Source organism: Papio anubis, chromosome 9, assembly GCF_008728515.1.
Source record: "Papio anubis isolate 15944 chromosome 9, Panubis1.0, whole genome shotgun sequence".
NCBI classification, from domain to species: Eukaryota; Metazoa; Chordata; class Mammalia; order Primates; family Cercopithecidae; genus Papio; species Papio anubis.
Window position 1 is genome coordinate 89,896,940 of NC_044984.1, and position 11,942 is coordinate 89,908,881.

The window sequence follows — 11,942 nt, forward strand, 5'->3', positions numbered from 1 at the left end:
CAGTGAGCCACGGAGGTTGCAGTGTCACTACTGTACTCCAGTCTGGGTGACAGAATGAGACTCTGTCTCAAAAAAAAAAATAGCTGATTGCAGTGGCATGCGCCTATAATCCCAGCTACTCGGGAGGCCGAGGTGGGAGGATTGCTTTAGCCCAGGAGGCTTAGGCTGCAGTGAGCCAAGATTGCGCCATTGCACTACAGTGACAGAGTGAGTGATAGAGTGAGATTCTGTCTCAAAAAAAAAAAAAAGAGAGCGAGAGAGAGAAGGAACTCCAGAAATATACTCAGGGAAAGACTCCATGAGTCTAGGCAAAGTATTTTATCTAGCTCTAAGCTTTCTTTCGTGAACACTTGATATTAAATCCTACATGGCCCTGACCAATAAGGCCTTGAAAATTTGCAGAGGGCTGGGTGTGGTGACTCACGCCTGTAATCCCAGCCCTTTGGGAGGCTGAGGCAGGAGGATCGCTTGAGGTCAGCAGTTAGAGACTAGCCTGGCCAACATGGTGAAACCCTGTCTCTACTAAAAAATACTAAAATTAACTAGGTGTGGTGGCATGTGCCTGTAATCCTAGCTGCTTGGGAGGCTGAGGCATGAGGATTGCTTGAAACCAAGAGGTAGAGGCTGCAGTGAACCAAGATCATGCCACTGTACTTCAGCCTGGGTAACAGAACAAGAGCTTGTCTCAAAAAAAAAAAAAAAAGAAAAGAAAAGAAAAAGAAAAAGAAAGAAAACTTTCACGTGGGTAATGATACTCCTGATATCTTGGGCATAAGAATATTGCTTTGAACCATATATGTTTTCCCCAAAGCCTAAACCTCAAAACATGGACATCATGTAAAGGTTACGGGGAAGGTAAATTTCTACTATTAGGTATCTAACTTTAACTACAAAAGGAGATAAATTATAAGATTAATAAGTAATGTAGTTCTAGTTCTGCCACTTTGAATGGAAAACAAAAAAATAAGTAATTTAGGATGTTATTGGATACAACTATGATTGAGAAAGAAAGTGTATTTCAAGGAAGTAAAGGGAGACAAGCTTTGTATTTATTATTATTATTTGAGATGGAGTCTTGCTCTGTCACCCAGGCTAGAATGCAATGGCGCGACCTCAGTTCACTGCAACCTTCACCTCCCAGGTTCCAGCAAATCTCCTGCCTCAGCCTCCTGAGAATCTGGGATTACAGGTGCCCACCACCACGCTCAGCTATTTTTTGTATTTTTAGTAGAGACGGGGTTTCACCATGTTGGCCTGGCTGGTCTCGAACTCCTAACCTCAGGTGATCCACCCTCCTTGGCCTCTCAAAGTGCTGGGATTACAGGCGTGAGCCAATGTGCCAAGCCTAGGAAGAGAAGTTTTTTAAAGGAAAAATGAGGAGTATCACTGACTAAAAGGATCAATAACGAGGGTGAAGCCAGTCAGAGTTTGGACAAGCAGTTGCTGGACAGGTGTCCTCACAGAAATGTTTTGTATTGCAAGATTGCTATGGCCTTTGTGCAAGGTTGTCATTTTTGCAGTCTCTTACTGTAATTCTTGTTATCAGACATTTGTGCATGAGAATCCTGCCTTCATGGCTTTCTGAGACTCTATTCGTCAGGGTTTTGTTGTTTGGTTTTTTTGTTGTTTTTTTTTTTTTTTTTGAGACAAAGTCTTACTTTGTCACCAAGGCTGGAGTGCAGTGGCACAATCATAGCTCATTGACCTTTCACTTCCTAGGCTCAAGCCATCCTTCTCAGCCTCCCAAGTAGCTGGGACTACAGGCATGTGCCACCATGCCGGCTAATTTTTCTGTTTTGTATAAATAGGGTTTTACCATGCTGCCTAGGCTGGTCTTGAATCGTGGACTCAAACGATATGCCCGCCTTGGCCTCCCAAAGTGCTGGGATTACAGATGTGCACCACTATCCCCGGCCTTGTCAGGGTTTTTAACACAAGTGACTCCCTTATGATTCTGACAACTTTCACACTTTGTCCCTTGAGTTGGTGTCTGGGAAAGTGCATCACAATCTCTCCTATGTAGTCTGTTTTGATGCCCCCTAACAAAATTGCTCCATCTGAAGTCAACAGTCTGTTGTGAGACTTTGTACTACTTGATCTTTCTACAACAGTTGACATAGCTGATCAAACTATTTCATGAAGCATTTTATCTCCTAACCTTCATGTGATTATTCTCTAAAGCATTTTCTCCTTCTTGTCTTACCATTCCTTTGTCATGTCCTTAACAGAAATTCCCACTCTCCCCACAAACAAACAAAATCCCCAAAACATGAGAGTCCTTGTGGGTTATGTTTTGATTTTGGTCCCTTTCCTGTCTTCCTGAATGACCTCGTTCATAGCCTCTGCCACATGGAGGGCCTAATTACTCCCGGGTCTGTATCTCCAGATGCACATTTCTAACTGACTACCCGATATCTTTGCCTGGGTGCCCTGCAGGCATCTCAAATTTAGAATGCCCAAAGCTTATCTTCCATTCCACTTCTTCCAAAACCTACCCCTCCCCCTTCATTCTCTATCTCAGGCAGTGGTATCCCTCTCCACCCAGAAACCCAAGCCAGAAACCTGGGTCTCATCCTCAACTCCTCTCTCTCTCTGCTCAATGCACTATTAAGTTCTCTTAATACTACTTTAGAAATGTTTCTATGGAGGCCGGGTGCGGTGGCTCACGCCTGTAATCCCAGCACTTTGGGAGGCCGAGGCAAGTGGATCACTTGAAGTCAGGAATTCCAGACCAGCCTGGCCAACATGGTGAAACCCCATCTCTAGTAAAAATACAAAAATTAGCCAGGCGTGGTGGTGGGTGCCTGTAATCCCAGCTACTCGGGAGGCTGAGGCAGGAGAATCACTTGAACCCGGGAGGCGGAGGTTGTAGTGAGCCGAGATCGCAGCACTGCACTGCACACCGGCCTGGGCAACAGAGTGAGACTCCATCTCAAAAAAAAAAAAAAAAAAGGTTTCTTGCCTGTAGTCCCAGCTACTCAGGAGGCTGAGGCAGGGGAATTGCTTGAACCCGGGAGGCGGAAGTTGCAGTGAGCTGAGATTGTGCCACTGCACTCCAGCCTGGGTGACAGAGCAAGACTCTGTCTCAAAAAAAAAAAAAAAAAAAAAGCAGTTTCTGTGATGCAACCTCTCCTCTTAGACCCCTAACCACAGCTTTTGCATAAGTTCCCATCAATATTGTTATCAGCAATAATTTGGCAGTTCTCTCATAACACTAGGCTCTCCCATCTCCAATTATTTATTTAGAATAGAGATCATCAGACTTAGGGATGTCACTATTAAGAAAGGTTTAAAAAGTGGTTTTGAGAACTAACACAGTGTTGCCTTTTAAAAAATGTTGTCAAGGCACTGAAAAACGGTGTCTATTCTCACTGTCGTTTTATACTAATAATGTAAAATGACTATTTAACTTCAAAAAATAAAAAGTACCATAATCGCAGAAGACAGTTCTTTAAATATATTTGGCTTTTTATTTTCTTTCTTTTATTTTTGAGACAGATTGCCTAGGCTGGAGTGTAATGGCACGATCATAGCTCACCTCAGCCTCTATCTCCTAGGCTCAAGTCATTCTCCTGGTTCAGCCTCCAGAGTAGCTGGGACTACAGGCACTCACCACTATGCCTAGTTAATTTCTTCTTCCCCTTCCCCTTCTCCTCCTCCTCCTCCTTCTTCTTCTTCTTTTTTTTTTTTTTGTTAGTAGGGATGAGGTCTTGCTATGTTGCCCAGGCTGGGTTGGAACTCCTGAACTCAAGTGATCCTCCTGCCTCAGCCCCCCAAAGTTTTGACATTTGTCCTGAGGTTGACCAGCCACATCCTTGCCCTGAGTCTGAAGATCTTTTAGAACCCTTGAGAAATTCCTCAGCTGTCTGGGCACGATGGCTCACATCTGTAATCCCAGCTACTTGGGAGGCTGAGGCATGAGAATTGCTTGAACCTGGGAGGCAGAGGTTGCAGTTGAGTGAGATTGCACCACTGCACTCCAGCGTGGGTGACAGTGTGAGACGCTGTCTCAAAAAAAAAGAAAAAAGAAAAATCCCTCATCTTTGTGATAGACTATTTTAGAATAGAAAAGAATTAATAAATGAGGAAAGTGTTAGCATCTTATTTTATTTATTTACACAACTGTCTCATTGAATTCTAAACTTTCTTGAGGGTACGGACTTCTATCTTATTCAGTTTTGTGTTTTTCACAAAGCAAAATTACTCCCAGTCTGCAATTCTTCTGCTTCAGCCTCCTGAGTAGCTGGGACTACAGGCAAAAAACATTTTTTGTTTTTGTTTGTTTGTTTGTTTGTTTTGAGATAGAGTCTCTGTTGCCCAGGCTGGAGTGCAGTGGTGTGATGTTGGCTCACTGCAACCTCAATAAATGTTTACTGAATTGATTTGAAATTTCAACCGGGACAGTATAATTCAAAATCATTAAACTGTTGGTATCTGATAACCTGGCTTTGGATTTTGACTCCACTATTCACTTGCTGTACTACCTGGGGCAAGTTGCCTAAACTCTCTCTGTAATTTCCTCAACTCAAAAATGGATTAAATGAGATAATGAATATAATATGCTGGGTGCTTAAGTGCTATTTATATAGTGAGTATTTACTGAGCTCCTACTATGCCTTAGATTTTAGGCAGGTGCTGGTGATAGTGAAGAAAATATGCAGGAGCTGGGTGCAGTGGCTTATGCCTTTAATCCCAGTACTTGGAGGCCAAGGTGGGCAGATTGCTTGAGTTCAGGGGTTCAATACCAGCCTGGGCAAAGTGTTGAAACATCATCTCAAATACAGAAAAAAAAAAAAATTAGCCGGGTGTGGTGTCATGTACCTACAGTCCTAGTACTCAGGAGGCTGAGGTGGAAATCACTTGAGCCTAGGAGGTTGAGGCTGCAGTGAGCTGTGATTGTACCACTACGCTGCAGCCTGGATGGCAGAGTGAGACCCCCTGTCTCAAAAAAAAAAAAAAAAAAAAAAAAAAGAAAAGAAAGAAAGAAAAGGAAAGAGAAATGTAATATGCAGGGCTCCTGGGGAGACAGCCATAAAACAAACAACCACATAAATAAATTCATTACACATTGTGATAAGTACCATGAAAAAAAAGTTAAGAATTCAATGAAAGGTTGTGAGAGGAGGACCTGATTTAGAAAATTATGGAAGGATTCCCTGAAAAAGGGGCACTTAAGCTGAAACTTAAAGGATGGGGAGGTTCTCTATTTCCCCACTCCCCAACTCATTCCTCAACACTTTTTTTTTTTTTTGTGACAGAGTCTGCCTCTGTTGCCCAGGCTAGAGTGCTATGGCGCGATCCCTGCTCACTGCAACCTCCGCCTCCTGGGTTCAAGCAATTCTGTGCCTCAGCCTCCCGAAGCTGAGATTACAGGCGCCCACCACCATGCCTGACTAATTTTTGTATTTTTAGTAGAGGCGGGGTTTCACCATGTTGGCCAGGCTGGTCTTGAACTCTTGACCTTGTGATCCACCTGCCTTGGCCTCCCAAAGTGCTGGGATTACAGGTGTGAGCCACCATGCCCACCCTCCTCAACACTCTTTAGTCTGGTTTCCATCTCTCTATCTAAATAGCTCTTGCTAAGGTCACCAATGGCATCCAAATTACTATGTACAACAGTCCTCTATGTGACCTCTTAGCTGCGCTTAACACAGTTAATTATGCCCTCCTTCTTGAGAAGGTCTTCCCTTGGCTTCTCTAATAATAAATGCCTCCTGATCTCTTCCTTCCTCTCTGGTTACCTCGTCAGTCGTCTTTGAAGGTTCATCTGCCCCAACTCATTCATTAAATGTTCCCCAAGGCTTGGTCTCAGGTTCACTTTTTTTCTGTCAATCTAAATAACAGAGAGAGTCTCTGTAAGAGAAAAACATATGTGGTAAATTATGTGCATATCCAGGGAGGTTTGAAGAAAGATAAAGATATTTAAAGGAAAAATGAGAAGGATAATTGTTTTGAGATAATTATCCTTGGCTACAAAGATCAATAACAAAAGTGATGCCAGTCCAAAGTCATACAGGCAGTTGCTAGGTAGATGTCCTTGTAGAAGTATCTTTTGTGTACAGTTGGGAGGGCCTTTATGCAAGGTTGTGGTGTTTGCGAAGTCTTTTGTGATAGTTTTTGTTATTAGGCATACAAGTGTGAGAATCCTCTTTCTATAGCCTTCCTCAGCTCTTTTTGTCTGAGGTTTTTTTTTTTTTTTTTTTTTTTTTTAACACTAGTGACTCCATTTTGATTTTGACAACTTACATACTTCTTACTCTCGACTTTGTGAAGGTTGCAGATGCCAAAATGAAATCGCTTTTGTCAGACGCAGACAAAATAGGGCCAGGAAGGTTGAAAGGAGAGGAGGCCTATGCTTACATGTCTAAGAATTGTTTCCAAGGACATTCAAAAAGCTCTTTTGCATCTTTCAAGCATCTCCTGATTTGATAAGGTTTATCACTAGACTTTTTTCTTTTTCTTTTTTTTTTTTTTGAGATGGGGTCTCATTCTGTCTCCCAGGCTGGAGTGCAGTGGAGTGATCTCAGCTCACTAGAGCTCCGCCTCCCAGGTTCATGCTGTTCTCCCACCTCAGCCTCCCAAGTAGCTGGGACTACAGGCACCTGCAACCACCTCCGGCTAATTTTTTTTATTTTTATTAGAGATGGGGTTTCACCGTGTTAGCCAGGATGGTCTCGATCTCCTGACCTTGTGATCCACCCACCTCGGCCTCTCAAGGTGCTGGGATTACAGGCGTGAGCCACGGCGCCCCGCCTATCACTAGACATTTTTTTAGGACTGCTGTAATTCAGGTAAAATGTTCTCAGAACACTTACGCAGTAAGGCATCTCCACCAATGAACTGACAACTCTGGCTTTGAGCCTCTAGAAACAATGATCTATTTCTAAGCAGTTTATATAAATTTCTTTTTTGTTAATAAAAGCTCCCCTTCCCTCACTGAGTGCACTGGAGGCTTGCCATTTCCAGCATTCTGGATTATAATCCTTATTTCTATTCTCAAATAAACCCAACAGGTTTAGAGATAATTTTCTCTTGCTTTTTTTTTTTGAGAGACAGTCCCACTCTGTCACCCAGGCTGGAGTGCAGTGGTGCGATCTCGGCCCTCTGCAATCTCTGCCTTGTGGGTTCAAGCAATTCTCCTGCCTCAGCCTACCGAGTAGCTGGGGGCTACAAGCAGGTGCCACCATGTCCGACTAATTTTTGTTTTTTTGGTTTTTTTTGAGGCGGAGTCTCGCTCAGTCGCCCACGCTGGAGTGCAGTGGTGCGGTCTCGGCTCACTGCAAGCTCCGCCTCCCGGGTTCACGCCATTCTCCTGCCTCAGCCTCCCAAGTAGCTGGGACTACAGGCGCCCGCCACCACGTCCAGCTAAGTTTTTGCATTTTTAGTAGAGACGGGGTTTCACCGTGTTAGCCAGGATGGTCTCGATCTCCTGACCTCGTGATCCACCCACCTCGGCCTCCCAAAGTGCTGGGATTACAGGCGTGAGCCACCACGCCTGGCCAATTTTTGTATTTTTAATAGAGACAGGGCTTCACCATGTTGGCCAGGCTAGTCTCGAACTCCTGACCTCAAATGATCCACCTGCCTTGGCCTCCCAAAGTGCTTACTAGGATTACAGGCATGAGCCACCGCACCCGGCCGTTTTTTCTTTTTTCTTTCTTTCTTTTTTTTTTTTTTTTTTGAGACAAGGTCTCACTCTGTCATCGAGGCTGGAGTGCAGTGGTGATGAGACAGGATAGTTCCCTTGACCCCCTTGGTGGGTGGGAAGTGGAGTGGCTGGTTTCACTAAGCCCACTGCTGGCCACTCCTCATGGGAGGGAGTGTGCGAGGGAGCGAGTGTGGGAACCAGAGTGAACTAACGCTGGAACCAGCCAGTCACTCTTTTCTGGTGGGAGGAGGCTCTAGGTGGGCCCCGCAGCAGCATTCAAGCATATTACAACCAATGCTCTTTCTGCTCTGACGCCCAGGGATGGCCAAGTGCCGATCAGCTCAGTGGAGGGTCAGGGTGGCAGCCCCTGTGCTCTCAGGAGCTTCCTGATTCTTGTCTGGCGTCCAGGAAGAATCAGGTCACATGAACCAGTTGAAAGGTAATGAATGCAGAAGACTTTATTGAGTGGTGGGTGGCTCTCAGCGGAAAGGGAGGCTGCAAAGGGATGGGAAGATGATCTTTCCCTGAAGCCCACCCATCTCTGGCCAGGCCCCTCTCTGAAGCTGTACGTCCAAAGTTAGCTGCATCTACTCTCTGACACTTAGTTGTTTCTTTTCTTGCCACTCAGCCGCTTGTGTTGCTTTGTCAGCTGAAGTCTTTTATGGGCACAGGATAGGGGTGGGGCAGGCCAAAAAAGCAACATTTGGGCAGAAAAATGGGGTCAGCTGTTTTCACTTAGGGCCATGGTTCCAGGCTGAAGGGTGGGGTTTAGCTGGGAACCCAGCCCTTCTGTAACAGTGTGATCATAATTCATGGCAGCCTTGACTTCCCCGGGGTCAAGCAATCCTCCCACCTTAGCCTCCGAGTAGCTGGGACTACAGGCACATGCCACCACGCCCAGATAATTTTTTAATTCCTTGTAGAGAGGGGTCTTGCTTGGTAACCCAGGCTGGTCTCTGACTCCTGGCTTCAAGTGATCTTCCTAGAGTGCTGGGATTACAGGTGTCAGAAACCATGCCTAGCCTCTAGTGTCTTTTTTTTTAGGTTGACAATTTACATTGTCCAATAGTCACTCACGTAATTTTAAAATTTCTAGTAGCCACATTTTAAAAAGTAAAAAGAAACAGGTAACAATCAATCATAATGATGTTTTTATTTAACCCTATATAAAAATTATCATTTCAACAAGTAATAAATATAACATTATTAAGAGACTTTAGTATTTTTGTATTTAGTTTTTGTAATTCAGTGTGTATTCTAAATTATGGTATAACTCAATTTGGACTAGCAGCATTTTTTTTTTTTTTTTTTTTTTTTTGAGACAGAGTCTTGCTCTGTCACCCAGGCTGGAGTGCAGTGGCGGGATCTTGGCTCACTACAACCTCTGCCTCCCAGGTTCGAGCAATTTTCCTCAGTCTTCTGAGTAGCTGGGATTACAGGTGCCCGCCACCATGCCCAGCTCAATTTTTTGTATTTTTAGTAGAGACAGGGTTTCACCATGTTAGACAGGATGGTCTCGATCTCCTAACCTCGTGATCTGCCTGCCTTGGCCTCTGAAAGTGCTGGGATTACAGGCGTGAGCCACGGGGCCCAGCCTCAACTATTCTTTTGATCTCCAGTTCCTTATAGTTATCCACCTTCTTCACAGCTCCAGTTTAATGCCCCGAGACACCTCAGATTCAGCATGTCTCACATCTAACACATAATCTTCCCTTTCAAATCTGAAATGTTTTCCTATCGCTGTCATTGACATTACATTACCAGTCAATACAGTTTCACCAGCACACACCTAAGGGGCTTCCTTGGTATCTTCTCTCTCAAATCCCTTATACAATTCCTAACCAAGTCTTACCCATTTTATCTCCCATATATCTCTTAAATCTATTCATTTTTTTGGTCATACCCATCATCATTCCCTTTCAAGCCACTAAACTGATCTCCCTGCTTTCATTCTGGCCACCCTCAACTCTACTCTGTACACTGCAGTCATGGTGATCTTTTTTTTTTTTTGAGACGGAGTCTCGCTGTCACCCAGGCTGGAGCGCAGTGGTGTGATCTTGGCTCACTGCAAGCTCTGCCTCCCGGGTTCACGCCTTTCTCCTGCCTCAGCCTCCTGAGTAGCTGGGACTACAGGCGCCCACAACCACGTCCGGCTAATTTTTTTTATTTTTAGTAGAGACGGGAATTTCACCATGTTAGCCAGGATGGTCTGGATCTCATAACCTCATGATCCACCCCCCTCGGCCTCCCAAAGTGCTGGGATTACAGGCATGAGCCACCACGCCCGGCCTATCGTGATCTTTTCAAAATCTAATCATGTTAATTGCAAATCTCATCAGATCAGGTTAACTGTCTCCTCACCATTAAAATACTTAAGGGACCTGGACACGGTGGCTCATCCCTGTAATCCCAGCACTTTTGGAGGCTGAGGAGGGTGGATCACCTGAGGTCAAGAGTTCGAGACCAGCCTGGCCAACATAGTGAAACCCTGTCTCTACTAAAGATACAAAAATTAGCTGGGCCTGGTGGCGCGTGCCTGTAGACCCAACTACTCAGGAGGCTGAGGTGGGAGAATTGCTTGAATCCGGGAGATGGAAGTTGCAGTGAGCAGAGATAGTACCACTGCACTCCAGCCTGGGTGACAGAGCAAGACTCCATCTCAGAAAAAAATAAAAAATAAAAATAAAATACTTAAGATAAGTAGGTGGATCACCTGAGGTCAGGAGTTTGAGACCAGCCTGACCAACATGGTGAAACACTGTCTCTACCAAAAAATACAAAAATTAACTGGGTGTGGTGGCATGTGCCTGTAGTCCCAGCTACTTGGGAGACTGAGGTGGGATAACTGCTTGAACCCAGGAGGTAGAGGTTGCAGTGAGCCGATATCATGCCACTGCATTCCAGCCTGAGCAACAGAATGAGACCCTGTCTCAAAAATAAATAAAAAAGTAAAATAAAATACTTAAGAGATTTATATTGTTCTTAGGACAAAGTATAAAGCCCTTAGTATGATCTAAAAGGCTCTGTCAGCTCTCCTACCCTTTCCTTCCTCCAAGGCTCTTACCTTTCTAGTCCCATCTCATCACACTCACTCCCTTCTCCACCTTTTTGCATTCCAGCCATACTAAATGTTTTTTAGTTCTTTAAATGTGTTATACTCCCTAGTGTTTTACAGACGAGAAAACCAAGGTTCAAAGAGATGTGAGCTGTCCAGAGTCACAAAATTATAGCCAAATGACCATTCTAATATTAGAATCCATGTCTCCTCTTTAAACACAATTATTTTTTCTTTACCTTCCCTTTGCCAAGAACACTCTGCCAGGTGCAATGGCTCATGCCTGTAATCCCAACACTATGGGAGGTTGAGGCAGGTGGATCACCTGAGATCAGGCGTTTGAGACCAGCCTGGCCAACTTGGTGAAACCCTGTCTCTACAAAAATTAGCTGGGCGTGGTGGTGGGCACCTGTAATCCCAGCTATTCGGGAGGCTGAGGCAGGAGAATCTTGAACCTGGGAGGCGGAGGTGGCAGTGAGCTGAGATCAGGCCACTGCACTCCAGCCTGGCTGACAGAGTGAGACTCTTGTCTCAAAAAAAAAAAAAAAAAAACTCTCTAAACCTTTCCTCTCCCCTTTGCCTATTTATCCTTCAGATCTCAGCCTAATTGCTACTTCCTCAGGAAACCCTACCGGGCCATCCTACCTAGGCAAGTCCCTTTGTAATATGCTCTCATAGCAGCAGTTGTAAATTTGCTTTTATTAGCATCATTGCTTGATGTCTATTTTTGTTAACTGGCTTTATGATGACAAGGATCATCTCTGTTTTTGCTCTCTAAATATTGCCAGATCTGGATTTATAATAGGCATTCAACAAATGGATGGATGAGAGAATGAGTGAATATGTCAGCCAAGCAAAGAGCAGCCCAGACAAAAGTAACAGTGAGTTTGAAATGCTCCAAGGTCAGAAAGAGCTTTGAGAGCTGGAGCTATAATAGTAAGAGAGTGGAGACACTGGATAAGTAGGTATGGCTGGATCTTGCTGGGCATTTTAAAGGATTTTGGACACATGGCAGCTACTTCTATTTTTATTGTTGTGGTATTATGTTTGGTTTACCAACTTTTTATGTTTATTTTATTTTATTATTTTTTTTGAGACGGAGTCTTGCTTTGCCGCCCAGGCTGGAGTGCAGTGGCACAATCTTGGCTCACTGCAACCTCTCCCTGGGTTCAGGCGATTCTCCTGCCTCAGCCTCCCTAGTAGCTGGGACTACAGGCGCTTGCCATCACGCCTGGCTAA